We start from the raw sequence: 20,477 nt of genomic DNA, 5'->3' as shown, positions 1-20,477 counted from the left end.
TTATAGCTGTCACTTTATGGAGGAGAGTTCTCTCTAGTTGCCCATTTTTCACAAAGATTGTGGTATCCATGATTGTTACCTGCTCCAAGCTGATTGTATAGGTGGAAACTCAGATAGCATTTTTTTTTTTTAATTGCAGAGTACTAGTCCTCATCATTTACAATGATATCCGATATGATTAGTTAATCATCAACGAATCTAATCATAATGTCATTTTGCAATCGGTTGTAATTTTGGCCCAATGCATTCCCCATCCCATGTTCCCAACATCTCATGGTTAAATTAGCAAAGTTGGGTAAAAAGGAATCTTATATAGCTGTTCATCATTTTTGGTGAAAGACTTCTACATTGAAGAGAGATGTTATTGTTTAGACTGATCTCCATTTCTATAAGTATTTAATTGCATTTCCATGGACATATCCAAACGCTTCTATAACTATTGCTTGTCAAAGCCGGTATACAATGATACAACGATACCACGTCTATTGTGATCATCTTGTATGTCTCATTCCAATGTATATTTTGTAATTATAAAAGCAGGTCTGTCAGTTATTAACCTCAGCAGAGAGATTATTAATATCTGTTAGCGAGTAAGACGTGTCACACAGACTATGAAAGTGAATTAGGGTGACTAAAATGCAATTTTGACAGTATAACAATTAACTGCAGAGCTAACGTTCATAGAGTGGTTGTGTTAACCTGTAATTTAATGGAAATGTTTAACATGTTGTGTTAGGAGGGCTTGACTAAGCAATTGAGTTTGTAATAGTAAGTGTATTTTCCTTGTGATTTTAGCACATTTGCAGGACAGCAGCCTGAAAATGAGTAAGTTGACTTGAGGTATGTCAGTTTTCATCCTCTGCTTAGTATTAATGACATGATCAACCTGTTGGGTGTTGTTGCTTCAGCATTTTCTGAATAAATGATATGCTCAGGTTTGTAAGCAAAAAGATTGAAAATCCAAAACAACATTTAAAATTCCATTTGAATGATAGTTTACACGAAGTTGTGTAGATTTATAACTTTTAGTATTTCCTTTGTGCCAGTGTGCACTTACGTCTGTGGCTGTTATGTATTAGTTATGTGGTGGCATTTTATTATGATAAAGCTTCTCCTTGCACTGCTGCTTGCAACCCCATTGTGTGCGTTTACTGGGTGGTGTTCATATATGCAGCATGTACACTATTACAATATAAGGTATATAAAGGTAAATATAGTTTTATTTATTTAGTTTTATTCTTAATTTCACATCTATTTATCTTGAAGATATATGAGGTATGTAGATGTTGAGTTTAGAATTCTAAATCTATATACTTACCTTTATATCTACAGATATCGCATTAGTAGATATTCTGGATATTTCATTAACACGCAATATTGTGAAATACATCTGGGTGGCCACTTCTTGTAATTCTGCATAGTGTGGACACTTTTGTGATTGTCTCCGATGTGGTCACTGCTGTAACAATTGTCAAAGTCATTAGTAGCTCTGGACATTTTTCATCGATCAGAAGTGGCTCTCATAGGAAAGGATGGAGACGCCAATAATCCTGTTCCTCAATTTCATGCCCATGACATAGGTGCTGGAAGTATGGGAGTGGGGAGGGTGAAGCACCCCCAAAACAACCATGCTGGAGTTCAGAAGCAAATGAGCAATAAACAGGCCTTTGCATTTTGTTTTTATCTTGCCATATTTGCTCCGCATTCAAAGACAGAGGTCAAACATTAGGCTGTGTGTGGTATTTACTTTCTCTGACTGCAAAGTGAGAGCATTTGTATGACAATCTTGCTGGGTACTAGGGGTTTGAAAGGTGGATTTGTAGGATTTTGTATTTTTCAAGCACACAACAAAATTTAAATGCCTGTAAATGAACTGTACAAATATTTCAGAATATATTAGAATTAGGAAAGGTCAAATGAAACACAGTGTAAGTGTGGTTGAAACAAATATTTTATTACAATCAAAACAAATAAACACAGTAGGTGATGCCGATTTCCACAAATTATCGTTTGTGGGCTGTACAGGTTTATCTTTAAAATTGTATGTCTGTGTAAATGTAATGGTAATTCCAAATTGAAAATGGGTTTTTAATGGCAGTGTGGTACTACACCATGCATACTCTACTCTGTCACTCTACTCACCTTTATACTACTACACTCTGTTACCCCACTCTATGCCCCTCTACGACCCACTACTCGACTTTCTGCCACCTACATCACTCCACTTTGACACTCTAATCCGCTTCGCTCTACTCCACCCAGCGCCATTCCACTCTACTCCACAACACTAGACAACACTCACTCTGACACTCCTCTTTTTCTACAACACACTACTCCAGGACACTCTACTCCATTTTACTCCACTGCAGAACTCTACTACACTCCATGACACTCTGCACCCCTCTGCTCTACTCTGCTCTGCACCACTCTATGGCAAAGCAGTCTATGCCACTCTACTACTCCGCATCACGCTACTCAACTCTATTCCACTTTACGCTATGACACTCCATTCTATGCCACTTCACTTTATCCCACTCTACGCCACTTCACGACACTACTCCCCTGTATGCTACTCCACTCTACTTTCCTCCACTCCAGGCTCTTAACACTGTGCTCCCCTTTGTGCCACCCTATCCCTCTTCACAGTGACACTCAATTCTACTCTATGCCACTCCCCTCTGCGCCACTCCACTCTGCGCCACTCCACTCTGCACCACTCCACTCTGCGCCACTCCACTCTGCTACACTCCACTCTGCTACACTCCACTCCACTCTGTGCCATGCCACTCTACGACTCTCCACTCCACTCTGTGCCATGCCACTCTACGACTTTCCACTCTGGCACTCCATTCTTACATTCCATTATGCCATCGTTATTTCATCCACTGTGATAGGATCATTAACAATGGAGCTCTCAGTCGGTAACAGCTTGGGCACAGGTAAGGCCCAAACAACTGCAAGTGTGTGTTCTGCAGCCGGGAATTGTCTACAGTGGTACAGTGACTTGTAATGAGAAGCGAAAATGCCCACCGTTGTATTAATCAGCCTATCACCCTCGCGATAAACGGATATTTTTCTATTTATTTGGTCCTTATCGGTAAGAAAATATGTGCGGAAAATGGTGCAATATATTGTGTGGTTCTGTGACCTCATTGTGTAATACACTCATGTTAGAAATTGGGTTACTGGTTGCCTGGGGTGTGAGCCTTAGTCAATCTGCAACCTCAATCTTAGTTAGGATGAGGCACAAGCAAACCCCAATTTAACCTGTGCTCAACCCCCTGGTAGTTTGGCACAGAGCAGTCAGGCTTAACTTAGAGGCAATATGTAAAGAATTTGCGCAATACTGCTAACAGTAAAACAGTGAAAAAAACACACAAAGATCCCACACCAGGTTAGAAAACGAGACCTGAATTTAATACGTTTTTAAAAGAATACATCAAAAAATGCCTCAAAGAGTAAAGCTCAACCGTGGCTCTGGCCACGCCGGATCGAGTCAAAGGTTTAGGCCGAACGCGATGGAGCACATGTCGGATATAGTCCTAGATTAGTCCAGCTGAAGTTTAACCTTCTCAAGTTTTGGGCCAAAAGTTTTGTTTGCATTAGAAAGGATCACAGGGAGAAAGGAGAGCATTGTGGCTAGTGGGTGGCGTGGCACGAAGAACCGGCATCGCAGTTAGGCTGGCTGGAACTTTGCGGTAGTGGTCCGCAGCGGACGATCAGAAACTGCTGTGCGAAGAGATGGTCTGCCGCGGCTCTCACTGAATTTCGGTTCGAGTAGTGCTTGTTTGCGGTTGTGAAGAGCCCTAAAGCTTGATTTTAAGAGCGCTGAGCCATACCAGGGGTCCAGGACCTGAGGGACACCACTTGGGGTCAGGAACTCACTGCTGCTGGGTACAGGAGCTTGTTGGGGAGCCTTATATGCTTGTAAGGGTCACGAGAGGAAGCCAGCAAACTAGTGCTTTGAGCCACTTTGGACTCCTGGGTTCAAGATGAAGTTAAAGGTCCAGTTCTTCTTCCTCGGGCAGGAAGGCAGCAGGTCAGCACAGTGGAACAGCAGTTCCTTTAGAACAGCATTCCAGCAGTTCTTATCCCTGACAGAATATCTATAGGTCCAGAAGTGTACTGAAGAGTTGGTGGATAAGTTTCTTCCTTTATACCCTGGTGCCTTGGTTCTGGAAGGGGGAGAAGCTTCTATACAGTGGCTCTGAAGTACATGGAATTCCATTCCTTCCCTGCATTGCGCTTCAAGCTGGCTGCAGTAACAATGCAGGGTCCTTAGGCCCTTTGTGTGAAGGCAGAACACAGGCTATTTAGCTGTGAATAATCCTCAAATCTATATGTGCCCATACTTGTGCATTTATTGTGCAGATCAGACTCTCCGACGCTGAGTGGTTGCAGTCTGGGAGGAGGAACACAAATGCAGTTGATTAGCCATTTACTTTGTGCCTTCTGGAAGCGGTATTTAGAGGATTTTCAAGAAAGTCCAATATGCAAGTAGCGTGCAGTCCTTACCTGCCAAGTTTATGCATGATTATGACTAGGTGGAAACCCACACCACCCTGGGGCAAAGGTTACAAAATTGTATAACTTTCTAAAAGTGGCATTTTTTTAATAATGATCAAAAACGCGACTTGACCACTAAATTGGGCTTTTCACCCCAATCTCAAAGACCCCAGACATGAACTGATTATCTCTTCTCATTTGGAAATTACACTTATAAAATGTAATAAGGCAACTCCAATGTTATCCGATGGGAGAGTTAGACCATGCAGTAGTGAAAATCAAATGTAAGAATTTTTCGCTCCCAGGCTATGTGAAGCGTAAAGGTACATGTCCTACTTTTTAAGCACATTGCACCCTGCCCTCTGGGCTGTTCATGGCCCACCCCATGGAGAAATTTTATGTATTAAAATGGAAGGTTTGGGCCTTTCAAAAAAGGTTTAATTTGCCAGGTCTAAATGGCAGTTTAACATTACATTCAGGGTTCAATGGCAGGCATGGGACATGTGCTAAAGGTATACTTAAGTGTGTGCTACAAGAAGTGCTTCAGCCCCACCAGTAGTAATTAGTTTACAGGCCTTAGTGCACTCTGAGTCAAAAAACAAGCTGTGTCAATCCAAAACTTTGGGGTGATCATGCATAAAGAGGCATTTCCTTACACAGCACAAAAGTGTGCCTGATACTTGGCCAGCATTGAGGTCCCAATAGTCTGCAATATTAGTGCAGAGGAGAATCACTAGGTTATCATCTTGCAACCGTCAGGCGTTAAATCGCTAAGTCCCTCTGTGCCCTCCTCGAGAAGCTTGCAAGTTCAATTCAGGTCTTACACCCTAAGGGGCAGAATGCAGGAGTCTCCTTTTACCACCAGGGTATCCATTGAGACAAGAAGATCATCTGTACCAGAAGATGAGTTGTGGTGAGGAGAGTAGTAAGTGTATTGCATATCAAATGGATGTTGTCTGTGTCATCGGTCAATTAGGCCAAGCGTATTAGCCCTTTTGCATAACAATGTACGTCTAGCAGAAGAGACCAACAAGGTGTGGTCGCACTTTGGAATGAGCACGTCATTAAAGTCTTCTCCCATGATCTTTCTGACTGGAAATGAGTCTGCTTTTATTTAGATCACAGTGGAAAGGGTTGACTTGTGTAGAGTTGGAGGGGCGCAGACACTAACAAGTGTCGGGGGTTAACCATCCAATGAGCCTTTAATAGCTACATAATGGCCCAAGTCGTCTGTGTGTACTGAACTTGCCATTAAGGAGAAGGACTTCCTAGGAAGAATAACTACTCCTCTGGAGCCATTGGTGAAGCTAAAGTGGTAAACTCCTCCTAATCATAACGGTCTAGAAAGTGCATTGTGTGCCCAAAAGTTGCATCTCCTTGAGAAAATGGATAGCTGGAGCATGTCCCTTGACATAGCAAAACTGCTTCATGTTTTATCTTGTCATTCATACCATGAACTTTCCATGACATCAATCTGTATGCGTAGGTCTGTCATTTATAAAACTGGCCTCCGTCATCCCTAGCGGATGTATTGCAGTAGACTATGTAGAGGTCTCGGTGACTCATGTAAATGACAAGAAAATGTAAATAACACCTGCTCCATCCCAACTACCCTCACCCCACACTTCCCCCTCCGGAAGTTTCCATCACCCTGAAAAGCAAGAAATATTATAATCACTTAAAGCAAACCATATAAGAATTAACAAGCGTGAGAACAGAAAAGGAATCAAATAAGAAGTGAAAGAGGTGGGGAGCTTGCATTGGGCACCAAGTGAGATACAAGTGCTTGTGTCTACCATGGTCTCTAAAAAATAATATACTTTCATGCAGATGCTCACAATAGACAGTCTGACAGACCCTTAAGTTATGGGTGCCAAGGATGAAGTCAAAAGGGTAAAGAATGCTGCCAGGCATTAAATATAGCAGAATACCGGCAATGGCCTTTTTTTCATTGTAAGTTTAATACCCCATCCAGTCAGTTGAGGCAGAACCATGCCGCATGGTCCCCATACCATCACATAGCAAGTTGATGAGGCAGTCGCCTTTCCACAACGTGAGGATCGGCGTCATGATACAGCTGGAGGCTTCCTCCTTATTGTTCCCGCACTTATCATTCTTTACCTCTGGCTTACAAGAGTGCGGTCTCCAATGCTTTCGCACTCTGTGACTTGGGCATCCCGCCACACTGAAAAGAGGATTTGCACGCCGGTCTTCACAGCCATGTCAAGTGTGAAAGGCAGGCCATTGTTTGACCCAGGTCCAGGCTTGTTCCGGATCGCCAAAGAAGTGCACCTTCTCATTCAGGAGAATCTTCAGTTTTGCCATGTTGATATAAAGGTTAAAAAGAAACTGGACAAGGTTGCACCCCTGCCTTACACCCCTTTCAATGCTGAAATCCCTGGAAACCCCAAGGTCCTGAGCAAACCTAATATTTGCCCTTGTATCACTATGCAGGTCCCTCAGGAAGTCCACCAGATTGTCCTCCACCCCCATGGCCCTCATGGATTGCCACATTCTCCCCTGATTGACACAGTCAAAAGCAGAGGAGAGATCCATGAAGGCCATGTAGATCATCCCTTTTTGCGCAACCGTGTACTTCCCAAGGATCAGGTAAAGGATGAGACATTGGGCTATAATAGTGTCCTGGTCCGAACCCATTTTGAATGTCAGAGATGATCTTATTATCTTCCGCTCAGGTAGCCAGTCTAATCAATAGAACCCCTCCCACAACCTTGACTACGGAGTTAATAAGGGAAATCAGCCTATAGTTTAGTGTACTATTGCGATCAAATTTTTTAAACACTGGTACAATAGTGGATAAGCCTCAAGTCTTTGGGCAGCCGGCCTTAGCGGCCGCATTACGCACACCCTGCAGGACAGGGGCCGAAAGTGAAGGATTGGATTTAAAATAGGTCCGTCTGTATACCGTCCGGACCTGGCGCCTTGTTGCACTTCAAACCAGCAATGCCTTTCTCCACTTCACTCTGGGAGAATACAACCAGGGTATTATTTTCAGAGCTGACTTGTGGTCGAACTAGAGGTGAATCGCTCTTAAAAATACGGCTAAAATGCGAGACCCAATCCTCTTCCAGTATATTAGTACCAAGGCCTTCATCCGTAACCCTTTCAAAAAGAGTTCTATTTCTAATGCCCCAAAATTTAGCACTACTACCTAACGTGCTTGGGTCTACCAATTCACGCCAGGTTGCTTCCTTCAGTTCTGCCTTGCGGCTTGCCAATGTCTTTTGAAGTTAAGTCGAAGGGCACGAACCCGGGGTAAATCCCTCGGGTTAGCTTTCAATGCATCCTTCAATACTCTGGCTGCTTTAGAGCATCGGAATTAAACCATTTAGGATCGCTAGATGTTGTTTTTCGTGCAGGGACAGAAAGCAAAGCCCCTAATGAGGTTAGGAGACACACAGAATGCAAATTCTGCTGCGCAAGACTCATGGACCTTTTCATAGAAAAGGTTTGGGGTCACCTGGGACCATTTAAGGCGACTCCTACCATCTTTCGGTTTAAACACGCCCGTCACTAACTCCCGGGCCTTCCTGTTCAATATACCACCCCCCAACTGCACACACACTGGGTTGTGGTCACTGAATGAACTCTCTAAAATTTTAAAACCCTCAAGGATAGTCTGTAGACTGACAGAAATCAGAATATGATCTATAAAAAATCCTCCACTGCTCTCTTTAAAGGACGGCACAAGCTGTTTACTAGATGGAACAGCAAAATACATAGAAGAGAACAGATCATATTCATTAAGCAGGTCATTGAGTACATTTCCTTGCACTGAGTGCTCAAAGCAGAGACCTCGTGTCCTGGCACATCCCATATCACCCATCCTAGTTGTTTCAGGATCACCACACGGGTGGACATTAAAGTCTCCCACTATCTTAAGGTTATGAGAGACATAAGCACAATGCTGCTTAACACCTTGGCTGCTGGCAGTTTTCCCGTCCTGTGCTGGAAATTGCCATTTTGCTGGTGTCATCAATGCATTATAAAAGTTGATTAAACACACACTAGCATTTCCATGCTTTAATAGGATAGCTTGGGAGTCACTTTGAGCGAATGGGAGGACCTTAATCCTGCATTTCAATGCTAGAGATGTAAAGATAACTAGGCCACCGCTTGCCCTTCCACTTGCTGAAGGGGCAGCAGAGACATAGAAAGCGTTGTACCCCTCCAGGTATAGGTTGCAGTTCACCAGCCAAGTCTCCTGTAAACATATCAGCGAAAATTGACTGATGAAATGCACCCACATCGGATCTTCTCTGCCAACACTGCAATGTTCCAAGATAGAACATTGTAGTCCACTAGATGATCCCCAGATGATACAGTGGGCAAAACCTCGGGTGACTTCAAGATAGGGGGCTCATACGGTGTCTGTACTATAGACCCTGCTCCTAAAGAAAATGAGTGAACTAGTTCTAAGGCCTGAATAGTTGATGCTTGCGTCTCTAAACCATCAGGCAGTCAATCGCAATCGTCCAACCTTGAAAGTACTGCAAATCTATTTAGTCCCTGCACAATGGGAGAAAGATGGCAGCTACCCGGTAGATTAAACCTGTCACAGGCAAATCTTTCACCTAGGTATCCCGGTCGGGATCGCTCTTCACAGCTCACCCCCTGATGGACAAAGTGTTCCCTACTCATTGCGGTAGTATAAAAGTATCTGAGATCGAAAGGTTGAATAGTGGATCTCACATTCTGGTTAAATCCGCCGCAGATGTGATGCACTGTCCTGCTATCACTAAAATAAATAATTATACAATTACCCTCTATATCCTTTGATCTGCATCCTATCCAGCTTACCCTACGGACAAACAGTATTTTGCTGTGTACATTCAAGGGTAGGGGTCTATTTGTGTTCAACCAGTGCACAGTTTTGTTCTTTAACTCACTATAAGTCTCCACCCTCCCATTGACTAATTCTGGCACTCCCGTCAACACAGCAACATAGGGTACAGACTCAGGAGGTAGATCAATATGTGGCAACAAAGTCTTTTGATGATCAGTAAAGCATTGTGGGCCCATCCGACCTGCCTGCTGCTTTGTCCCAATCCCCCCTCCCGCCAGTTGTTGATTGTCACTCTTTCCTTGGGTACAGTCCTTATTTCCCTGTATATTGGCTCCAGCCACAGTACCGGGCCCGACTACTATGTTCCTGTCCAAGTTGCCTGGAATTGGGTCCAAGGCAATCGCATGGGATGATGGAATAATGCTCAGACTGTGCCCCGGACCATTCATCTGGATGACTTTAGCCTCGGGGCACTTTGGCGAAATGTTCTTGATATGAGAGGAGTTTGTTTTAGATAGCTGTTCTAGTTTCTTCAGGCTATCCTCATTAGACAGCAGTTTTTCATATACAGGCTTTATAGAGGCTGATATGAGCTCGCCTAATGTCCTCCAAAAACCGGCATCTGTCGAGGGCAAAGGACCATCTTGTAAAACCAGAGGAAGGGTATTTGGAAGCGAGTCATTCACACCTGGTTGCCCTGGGCTCAAAAGAACCACTTCCGCGTTTACCGCATTTACCGGGTTAGCCGTGTTATTTGATTCAGCTTCTTGGATTTTTTTCCCTTCTGCGCCTCCCCCCCCTTCCTTCTTTTTAGAGGGTGCTCCCGATGGAGTTTGCTGCGATGGGGCGCCCTTTTGGGATGGCCCCTGAAGTAGCATGGGTAGCTACCCCACAATCCACATTATCCTTGTCTGGCAACAAAACCTGGGGAGGTCTAACACAAATTTGGGCGGAGGCCACGGTGTAAACAGCTACAGGGTTGTGCTGCACCGGGCTACGAGCCAGCACCAGGTCCCCCAGGGAGGAACGTTTAGCAAATGCCGGGTTCTGGGAAAGTCAGTGCTTGGTGATTGCTATTTCCTTTGCCAGAACTGAAGTAGCCCTGGTAATGAACTGGTCTAAGGTCCCAGCTATATATCCTCCCGTTGCTGCTTTCCTTGTCTTCCCTTCCCGGCCAGCCATTTTGCCCACAGGTAATTCTTAAGGAAACAGAGGGATTGTACCAAGTTTTACGTTTGAAATGAGATCCTAAACCAGGAGAATTACCTTTGCGATGTTAGAGGGGAGCCCAGCCCGTCCTCTTCCGCCCTCTAACAGCTTTATCTCCCCCTGGTGAATGCAGGCACAGGAGAGAGCTGTTAGACACGCTGGTTCCTGGTACTGCAAGTCCACAAAGAGATCCTCGGCAAGGTTTAGCTGCCACGCTGCGGCAGAAGCAGGAGTTAGTATTGCGATTGGATGGTTATACAATTAATATTTTTGGTGGGGGTAGGAAGAGGGTGGAAGAAAAGGGAGTGCTTTCCTTTCCTTTCCTTTTTTCTAGCCCACAGCGGTCCTCTGCCAACAATATTTAGCAGCTCCGGCCGAAAAGAGAAATGTTTAGCGGCTCCATGCTGCACCGAGAAATGTTTGGCGGCTTCGGCGCAGTCAAGACCGTTTGACGGCTCCGGCCTCAAGGAAAACGCCCAGCGACTCCGGCCACAAAGAGAAACGTTCGGCAGCTCTTCACCGTGCCGGAAAGTGCCTGGCGGCTCCGGCCGCAAAGAAAACCGCCCAGCGGCTCCCCGCCACGCCAAGAATCGTTTTGCGACACCGACCGTGGTCATAGCTGTCCGGCGGCTCCGGCCACAAGGAAAGCACCCAGCGGCTCCGGCTGCAAAGAGAAACTTATGGCGGCTCCGTCCGCTGAGGTACTGGGTTTGTCTCGGAACCAATACTATTACAATAACCCAGCGGTGTCAGGGCAACACCCAAAGACCCCGGATTCCCCTGTCTTGGCAAACAGAGACACAGGATACTTCTCAATGACGTCAAAGACCAAAGTTTAATGGTTGCAACCAGGGACAGAGGTCTACGAAGTACACACGGGTAGTTCGAAAGAGACTGCACCACCTAAATGAACAAAACTCGGTCTTTTATGCCGAAAATTACGCTTCTGGCAACATCACAATTTACATTTGGTGCATACAAAATGAACCAATGAACAAGTAGCATTTCAAAAAGTAACGAATCACAACAGTCAAAGCTAATCCCACTTTCCGTTGTCCAGCCCACCAAAAACGATCGCACATATGCTAATTTCCTGTTCGATCAGGCCGGACAAACCCATCATAAAACCTTCAACTCAGATCGATGAACATGTTGTAAAGGAAAGGCAGAAACAGATGGGAAAGAGATAGGGGAGTGGGAACGGTGGGCCATAAAGTCGGACCACGTCCTGCTCTTTGATCTCTATCAGTGCAGCTGCTAACCAAGGAACTGGCTCAGCAGGATTCGCCCCAGGGGAAAAGTCAGTTCGGCCAGGTCAACCAAGGGTCAACTAAGGCGTACGTGTCAAGGACTCGCTCGGCCAGGATCATAGGGCCTATGTTAGGGCAACCATACAAGATGGCTGCCACATTACAAAATGGAACCCGAGGGTTCAAACTAAATCCTCAAATACAGAGTGTTCTCCTATATCGATTCATACGAAAACACTCAGACACGCTACACTCGTCATTTGCGGTCTGTAGAGACCAAGATCGTCAATTTCCGACGATCTTTATAAATCGGGTTTCAGCACTATCGAACCCATTTCGGAATCACGGAACCACAGACCCTCCTTTTGCCCTATCATAGGCAATAAACCCAGACTCAATTTAATCTGAATCCGGATCTATATTCATCAGATCATCGATATGCTGCTGTAGCATCATCTTATACTATGAATCTCCCTCCGGACAGGCTTCCGTTCGCATAAAGTAGCACAAAGGCCACAAATAGCCGGAGCACACTGTACACAGAGACAGAACATGAACAGAATCGCTAAGACCATACCAATGACCATCAAAATCTTCCAACCCCAAGTGGATATCAATCCCCATAACCATCCCATCAAAGACCAATCCCCTTTGTCCAGATGGACAGAATCGGAGATCTTATGCAATTTGGAAATGGCTTGGAAGACTGACGGAGCATTATCCGGAATAAAAACGCAGCAGCTCGATTGAATCAATCTACAAACTCCCCCTCGATCTGCTAGAATAACGTCTACGGCAACTCTATTCTGAAGTGTCATAAGTCTATCCGACTGGAGCTCAGCAGTCAGATTACCAAGGGCACCGGCAGTCTCAACTATGGTGGACTCAACCACTCTCGTAAGCTGACGAATATTCCTACTGTTAGCCATAGGTCCCCAAAACGGCAGAAAACCCTTGAAGAAATCACCCAATTCTTGTCCTGCAGTGTCTTCTTGGCTAAAGACACCTCTAGCAATTCTCATCTTGTGATAATCTGCCGCAGCTGTGAAAGTGGGGGGTAACAGAAAGGAAACAAAACATGTGCCCGAAAAATCATGGGGCAACCATGTGTATGCTTTATCGTAGAAAACAAAATAAGTACCCTTGGCTGCTAAAAACGCTGGGGAAGACTGAGACGGAAACACATAAGTCTCAGCGCAAACACTCTTCCCTAACTGAGCTCTCGGATTCTTACAGTTGCCCTGTAGACAATAGTAACCCTTATGGGGCACTATCCAGATCGGTAGAGGACTTTTCGCACGCTGGTTAATACTCAGACTTACTCCATATCCATTTACGCTCCAACCACTATATGGTTGCCTTTCGTCTTTCGGAATAGTCTCTACTGCATTAGTCCTTTGGATCATATCGACTATGCCTCTAGCTATAGGACTATTCTTTGGGTTATCTCTCGGTGAACGTAAAGGATCAACACTATGGGCATACATGAACATAGTTCTGTAAGCTCGAATCGAACCATTTAAACTGAAAGGCAGAACTAAATATGGAATTCCCTTATCGGCTGTATGAGGCATCAAACCACAAATCCAGCAGTTTGTTGTATTAATCACTAACTGATGCTAGTGCAAAAGCTGTATGAAGGAATTGTTAACGAATTCCTTACGTCGGACTACCTCATGTTCAGGCAAAGGGTGGAAAAATGTGAGGAAATAGTAGGTGAAGGTGTAGATTGCACAGTGGAATTAAACGTTACTTTAGAAACAAATGCTACATAACCAATTATAAAAATTACAAAACTCAGTAGTAAAAGTATGCACGGAATCAAAAAACATTTCTTCAACATTGTTTCGTAAATGCGTTCTCTAAAAGTCAATGTCTGCACAGGTCTCTCCGACTCAAAGAAATCCATCCTAAACTAAAGTTGCTGCCCGCGGTGGTTGGTTGATTCTGCTTGAGAGGGCCTCCGCTGAACCCAGGAAGACGGCCTCGGACCAACGGAACCCAAGACCTAGTGTCTCAGGCTTGCACTCCCAAGACTGGTAGCAACCGCGACCCTAGCAGCAGGAACCGGATGGCAGTTCAGAAAAACAAAAATACGTAGATCCTTGGTGGAGAGTTAACCTGCAAACAGTAAAAAAATCAACTTTATTAAAATGTATTTGTCCTTAGTTCTCGATCTCAAATTATATCTGTCTCTTCCAGGTACTTCTTGATCAATGAACAACAGATGTGGCTCAGAAGTGTCCAACCGTTTTGCAGGAGGTATTGAAGCTTGCAAAAGGCTATCGCTCTCCAGTTCTGAATTAGTACCAATCAAACGAGCATCACTGAATGTGGCAAACTTCGGGACAGTCTCAGTTTCTGAATCTGCAAGACCATCTTGAACCCACTTATCGTATGGTAGAGGTAAGGGTGCCTTCTTCGTGTGGCACCTGTGTATCCAGTGTTTCTTTCCACGAACTCGTACCGCAGATCTCGTCGACAAAAGGACCTGATAGGGTCCGGTCCAGCGGCTGTTCGTTGAAAATTTCTTACGAAGATCCAAGACCCAGGTTCAATGATGTGACCTGGATCTTCAACAGCTTGTGGAAGAGAATCATGAGCCTGTTGGCGTAAAACACTCATTTTAGTTGTCATTTCACGCAAGTAATCAAGCAAAACAGGGTACTCAAGATCGCTAAACTTCGTTGGTCTTGGTACGCCCCAAATATTTGCCGGGCGACCAAACACAACCTCATACGGACTCAAACCCATTCGCGAGTGCACAGTCATACGGGTGGACAAAAGTGCTAATGGCAAAGCATCTGGCCATTGTAAACCAGTGCTCTCTTGAATTTTGGCCAATTTTAACTTTAGAGTGCCATTATAGCACTCGACTAAACCAGCTGATTGGGGATGATTTGCAGCGTGGAACTTCTGCCTAATCCCGAGACCTTCACACACTCTCTTCATCACTCGTCCCACAAACTCACTTCCATTATCACTCCAAATGATTCTTGGCAATCCGAACCTAGGGAAAAATTATTTTATCAAAACTTTGGCAGTGGACAAAGCAGTGTTGTCCTTAAGTGGGTATGCTTCTACCCATCTAGAGAAAGAACAAACAACCACTAACACATACTTCAAGTCACGGCATATGCTGCAGTGGTATCGCCATTCGGTAATTTAAAACATGAGCCGTCAACCCACAAGGCATCATTACAATCAGGGAGAGGAGTATCCTTCAGATCTATCCTCCCTTTCGTTTCTTCTTCAGTTCTCAAGAAACAATCGTGTTGCTCTTCGCTATCATCGTCTGTCTCAAGCGAAATCGGCAACAACGTAGCCGGATTTAGGGTATTGCATCTCTTAATGTGCACATGGCTCGCTAACAACGTAAGCTCATATCCTGACAACCGAGCACTAGTCAAGTGCTGTGTCTTTGTCCGATTCAATAAGGTATCCACTGCATGTGGAACCATAACCACTAGCGTATTATCCATAACCAAACCAGCAGATTGTCGAATCGAAACAGCCGCTGCTGCAGTTGCTCTCAAGCAACTCGGCAACGCTCTAGCCACAGGATCTAAAGTTGACAAAGTACGCACATGGGCGTTGCTTCCCGCCAAATTGTTGAGTCAAAACCGACAATGCACATCCTTCCCTTTCATGCACATACAATGTGAAAGGCTTGCTGTAGTCTGGAGCACCCAACACAGGAGCCGAACACAACGCATTTCGTAGTTCAGAAAAACTCTTTTGACATTCCTCAGTCCAAGGAATAGGATTTGGAGTGTCCTTAACCGTAAGAGCTATCAAAGGTTTCGCTAAAAGGGAAACATTTGGGATCCACTGTCTACAGTACGACGTAATACCCAAGAACGCACGTACTTCTCTCTGTGTCGTAGGGACACTCATTTTCGCAATGGTCTGGATTCTTTCTGGGGTCAGTTTCCTTCCCTCCTTCGATAAGAGGTGACCTAGATAGGTAACTTCTTGGCGACAAAATTGTAGTTTGGAAAGAGAAACTTTGTGATGGCAATCAGACAAATGAGACAACAAGGACACAGTGACATCCTTACACATCTCTTCAGTATCGGCAGCGACTAACAAATCGTCAACATACTGGATAAGGGCTGCACCTTCTGGTAAGGCCAACAAGTCAAGTTGTGTCTTCAGAGCTTGACTGTAAATTGATGGACTCTCGCAATAACCTTGAGGAGCGCGCTTAAAGCGGAAACTTCGTCCTCCTAAAGAGAATCCAAAGATATCTCTACTCTCTATGGCAATCGGGATGCTGAAGAAAGCATTCTTCAAGTCGATCACCGAAAACCAAGTAGCCGAAGCTGGAATCAATGTCAGTAACGCAGTAATGTCAGGTACAACAGGGAATTGCGGAACACCTATTTTGTTCACTTCGCGAAGATCAATAACAAACCTATATACAGGAGGCTGTGAAGAATCAGTTCTCTTTAGAACAGGCAAAACCGGACTATTGCACACATTACCTCGAGTCTCTTCAATAACATCTTTGTCAATCAAATCATAAATGATCGATAAAAGCGCTCGTTCACCATCACTTGAAATACGATATTGCGGAATGCGAGGCAACTGAGCATTCGCCTTCAACGTCACAACATATGGAGGAATGTCTAACAGGCCCACATCATTTGGACCTGTAGCCCACAACGAGTCTGGTAAAGAAGACAATTCAGATGGAAGACAATCTTTTGAAACATAGATCGGAGAAATCACATTCTCACCCAACGTAAGATGTACTCCTGACGGAGAACAGTGCAATGTCACACACAATCTTTTCAACAAATCAAGGCCTAGTAAGTTCTCATTACAACCTGTTGTCAAAAGAAGGGGTGCTTCAAGTCTTCGAGGACCAACAGAAATTGGCAATAGAACGGAAATCGGATTTATAACGGGGGCGCCAGAAAAACCTATAGAAACATTATTTGAGCCAGACAAAGGTGCGCCAGGGAGTTTCGAATGCATAATAGAACTCTTCGTAGCACCAGTGTCTAGCAGAAAAGGCTCTGACACACCTGATGCAATCACTTCCACGTAAGGTCCACTCTGATCTACCGGAACTGAAACAACTCCCTCTCTTTGTCCATGGCTGTCCTAATAATCATTACCTTGCTCTCCATTGCCTTCAACATAGTAATCGTCTACGTAGTACTGTGTAGATCTACCAGAAGAACTCTGTTGCTGATCAAAACTATTCATTGAATTTTGGGGAGGCAAAGGGCGCGCGTTCTGTCCGCGACCTCTACCTCTAGGCACTTGTTGAGCACCTCTACCTCTAACACTAGGAGCACTATTTGCACGTTGCAGCAAAACGGGACAACTATTCTTGTAATGACCCTCTTCTCTGCAATATGCACACTGATTAGGACCATACAGAATACGCTGTTGTTGAGGAGTCTCGTTTCTTTGCGAGTTCCTCGAATACTGTTGAGGCTGCTGATAGTCACGCTGATTATTAGCTCGGGGTGGATAAGCTTGTTGTAGAAGAACTTTAGTCTTCAATTCCTTAGTCTTCTTATCCGCTTTCTCTAACTCATCCTTACGCCTATTCTCGTAGTACTGAGCCGTAGCAAGAATCTGCGCTGAAGTAGAAACGGGCCAAGAACTCTCAGAATCCTTCAACTTAGTACACAACTCGGGAAGAAGATTGTGCACAAATTTATCAACAAACAATCTCTGGCCACCCTGGGTAGCCTTATCTTGACCACTATGATCTACAAACGTTTCCTCGAAACGCGAGAAAAAGTCTGAAACAGACTCTTCTTTCTTCTGCTTACAGGCCGACAACTTGTCCCAATTAACACGGACTTCAGGCATTAAAGTCTTCATGAACATGATAATTCTACCAGGAAGTTCAGTAATAACATCTTCAGGCTTAGCACCTCCCACTTGTCTATCATTTGCTGCAACAAGATTCACCCACGAATCGCCTAACTCATTATCATGATCTGTATAACGAATGACATTCCAAATGGGCTGTGGAACAACATTCCCAAAAAGCATATCTATATCCGCCAAATTCATGACACACGAACTCACAGTCTGTGTAAGTTCTTTATAATACCCTGCAGGATTCTTTCGCGGATCTGGTAAAGTCTGCTTAAGCGCTAGAACTTCTGCACGCTTCCATGGCACATGAACCCACACACGTTGGAAGTGCGTTAAAACAGGTGGCTGAGCATTAGGATCAGCAGGTCTCCATACTGGAGGAACCTCTCGCATCGGATATTGACGCGCTTTTCTCCTAACTGACGAAACTGGCTCAAACAACTGTTCAATAGGAACGTCGCTTCGCAGCAACAGTAACGTTGAAACCGCTTTCTCAACATCGGGTAGACTCACAATCGGGACATCCGAACGCAATCGGGACAATTCTACAGGAACTCTACCCACTTCATCCATCCATTGTTCATGGAGGAATGCACACATAAGTTCAAAAACATAACGCTGTTTTGGTGCTTCCCATTGTCGGAAAACATCCATAATACCTTCTAGATCATACTGGGACTTATACGTCACCCATCTACGTGTCATATGGTCTAGAATCACTCGCTCATCTGCATCGGGCAATTGACTACGCAATTGTCTACGCTCATTCACAGGAGACATACCCATTTGTCCCAAAATAGGAGTCAGGAAATTAGAAAAGGCAGCGGTCATCCGCTGTCTAGGAGAAGGAACAGTCGGAAGGACAAGAGGAGACGAAACAGTAGTAGTAGGATCCATAGTCGGAACAGGCATAGAGACAGTAGTAGCAGAAGAAGGCAAAGTGTGCAACCCTTGAGAAGGCTGCGCATTAGGAGCAACAACCAACGGAGGAGCTGGCTGTGGAGGAATAACAGGAGGCAAAACATTAGGAGCTTGCACGGCCACAATAGGCTGTGGTGGAGCCGTAGCATTCTGCATATAGGGTGGTGGCGAATTTAACAAATGCGACATCAAAGGGTCTTTCACAAGATCCTTTTCGTCTTTCTGCTCTTTAGCTGGTAGAACTGGGTAGCATCTGTCTACCGCTAACTTCCTCACTCTAAGCATCTGCTCACTATCTTTTTCGTCCTCATCGTTCCTGTATGCAACGGCGGCTTGCACCATTGACATACCCTTTCTATTCTTCTTCGCTAACTTAATTTCTTTCTGTTTGGCTTCCTTGCGCCATATGCGAAAAGAATCAAACATCGCCGGCCGGGCTTTCTTCTTGAACAACTTCACTTCGAGATTATCCAAGACTTCTGTCTCAAAACTACCATAACGGGGCCACTGTAGGACACCGTCGTTCTTCGTGTATTTTATCCAAATCTCATTATAGCTAATAGGACCTACTCCATGCTTCACATACAACTCGTATGTAGGAGTTCCGATCGGAGGAACCGGACACGAATCCTCTAACCGGGAATCCCTCATAGTTCCACAACTGAACAAATTCCTAAGACTGCTAAAACCAGGCATCTTGCTCACTAGTCTAGCTTCAAACAACAAGGGTAATCTAAAATTGATAAACTCGTGAATACACAAATCCCTTGGCTTTGGGGCCTGCAGGTACCAAATCAAAGCTATCCACTAAAGGATACAAACCAAACTAAGAACTAAGAACTAGGAGACGCTTCCTTTATACTTAACTGAATTGTCAATGGCGTCACCAGAAGACCCGTCAATCGTCTCGCTCTACAAACGTCTAAGGCTCCAAAACAGGGCGACAGTCAGGGCAGCAGTCCTTCGTAGCCGTCGGGACGCGGGAAGCCTCGCAGCAAAGACCTTCGGAACCACGTCGACATACAGGGGTCGCTGAAGTGGCTGGCCAACCTCCGGAATTTTCACACGACGCTCCTCACGAACCTCTGGCTTGGACCGGTACCGCTGAACTCGCCCCACGTTGGGCGCCAAATGAGGTACTGGGTTTTTCTCGGAACCAATACTATTACAATAACCCAGCGGTGTCAGGGCAACACCCAAAGACCCCGGATTCCCCTGTCTTGGCAAACAGAGACACAGGATACTTCTCGATGACGTCAAAGACCAAAGGTTAATGGTTGCAACCAGGGACAGAGGTCTACAAAGTACACACGGGTAGTTCGAAAGAGACTGCACCACCTCAAGGAACAAAACTCGGTCTTTTATGCCGAAAATGACGCTTCTGGCAACATCACAATTTACATTTGGTGCATACAAAATGAACCAATGAACAAGTAGCGTTTCAAAAAGTAACGAATCACAACAGTCAAAGCTAATCCCACTTTCCGTTGTCCAGCCCACCAAAAACGATCGCACATATGCTAGTTTCCTGTTCGATCAGGCCGGACAAACCCATCATAAAACCTTCAACTCAGATCGATGAACATGTTGTAAAGGAAAGGCAGAAACAGATGGGAAAGAGATAGGGGAGTGGGAACGGTGGGCCATAAAGTCGGACCACGTCCTGCCCTTTGATCTCAATAAGTGCAGCTGCTAACCAAGGAACTGGCCCAGCAGGATTCGCCCCAGGGGAAAAGTCAGTTCGGCCAGGTCAACCAAGAGTCAACTAAGGCGTACGTGTCAAGGACTCGCTCGGCCACGATCATAGGGCCTATGTTAGGGCAACCATACATATTGGCTGCCACATTACAAAATGGAACCCGAGGGTTCAAACTAAATCCTCAAATACAGAGTGTTCTCCTATATCGATTCATACGAAAACACTCAGACACGCTACA

General features: G+C 44.9%; 1 protein-coding gene across 2 annotated transcripts in view; it reads left to right on the top strand.

Annotated features, from left to right (window-relative positions):
• Positions 1-20,477, top strand: part of MFAP3L (microfibril associated protein 3 like) — a 217,928-nt gene that overhangs the window by 89,807 nt on the left and 107,644 nt on the right. Inside the window, exon 1 of one of the 2 annotated variants that reach the window (XM_086962428.1) lies at positions 795-840. The exons of the other annotated variant lie outside the window; for it this stretch is intronic. The gene's annotated coding sequence lies outside the window, so the exon portion shown is untranslated. Of the gene's footprint in view, positions 1-794; positions 841-20,477 lie in introns of those variants that run through there. 2 annotated transcript variants of the gene reach the window in all.

This window comes from Lissotriton vulgaris, chromosome 3_1, assembly GCF_964263255.1.
Source record: "Lissotriton vulgaris chromosome 3_1, aLisVul1.2, whole genome shotgun sequence".
Lineage (NCBI taxonomy): Eukaryota > Metazoa > Chordata > Amphibia > Caudata > Salamandridae > Lissotriton > Lissotriton vulgaris.
This window is presented reverse-complemented; position numbering and strand designations above follow the sequence as displayed.